Below are 1,319 nucleotides of genomic sequence, written 5' to 3' on the forward strand. Positions count from 1 at the left end.
TTGCGTCCATTATTGTAAGTATGGGTGCCATATTTCTAATGCTATTCCAAGAAAGTAATCCATAAATCTTCAATTCAGATTAGTTTACTTTGTGTATGTAGCCTAATCCAATGTATCACGGTACCTCTATAACAAACATTGACATGTCATTTGTGAATTATAAGTGACCCAAACCAGATTGATATCAGGAGAGCAGTGGTATAAAGTAACTAAGTAGATTTACTCAAGGACTGTACTGTATAATTTTTTGAGGGACTTTTATTTTAATTTTATTGTTTTGCTACTTTGTATTTCTACTCCACTACAATTCAGAACTAAATTGTATACTTTTACTCCACTATATGCATTTCATATCTTTAGTTACTTTGCAGATTAGGATTAATAATGTAAAATAGAATCAACATTTAAATAAGACTTTAGTTAATCCTGGAGTAACATTCACAAGGAAGGTACTACCCTGCAGTATATGTCCTTTACCAGCTTTGATAAACACATTAAAGGTCCCCTATTATACTGTTTTTCATCAATATATTATAAGTCTCAGATACAAAACATGTCTCTGAAGTGTTTTTCTCCAAATACCAAACAGATCATTGCAGCATTACCCATAATCCCCACTGTTTCAGCCCAGTTTCAAAAGTGCTGATTCTCTGTCTGTTACTTTAGATGAAAATAAGGAGCCACTCCCCACGCCCCTCTGAGAGATATTTGGTTAAAAAGAACACAATGGTGCTCAAGGAAGAGATTCAGGTGATAAGGGGGGAGGGGTTACCTTGGTTGATGATTGGCTAATGGTTACACAAGCCAAAAAATCGTTATGACATCATAAAGTGGCAACAATCTGATCAGCTCATTTTCAGACAGGTTTTGATCAGGTTTGGATCAGGACAAAAAGTGAGCAAATCTTTTTTCCTGAAACTTTCAGAATCTCTTTACACAGAGGGGACACATGTTTATGTATAAAAGACATGAAAACGTGGATTTTGCATAATAGGTCCCCTTTAATGCATAAATAACTATAATCAAAACATTTGATATTATGAAATGGGCCAATCTGCATAATGAGTACTTTTCTACTTTTATTTGAGAAACATTTGGATTCCAGGAATTTTACTTGTAACATAGTATTCTACACTCTGGTACTTTCACTTTACAAGACCTGAGTACTTTTCCACCTCTTATATCAGGAGAGACAGTACACTTTTAACACTGCGGAAAACCCTGACAACTGCCATCCTCCAGTGCTCGATGATAACCATAACCGGATCCACCTGCAGGCCAGCCGCTGGAGGCCGCTGTTTCCGCACGTGCTGGCTCTC

This window comes from Gymnodraco acuticeps, unplaced genomic scaffold (assembly GCF_902827175.1).
Source record: "Gymnodraco acuticeps unplaced genomic scaffold, fGymAcu1.1, whole genome shotgun sequence".
Taxonomy (NCBI): Eukaryota; Metazoa; Chordata; class Actinopteri; order Perciformes; family Bathydraconidae; genus Gymnodraco; species Gymnodraco acuticeps.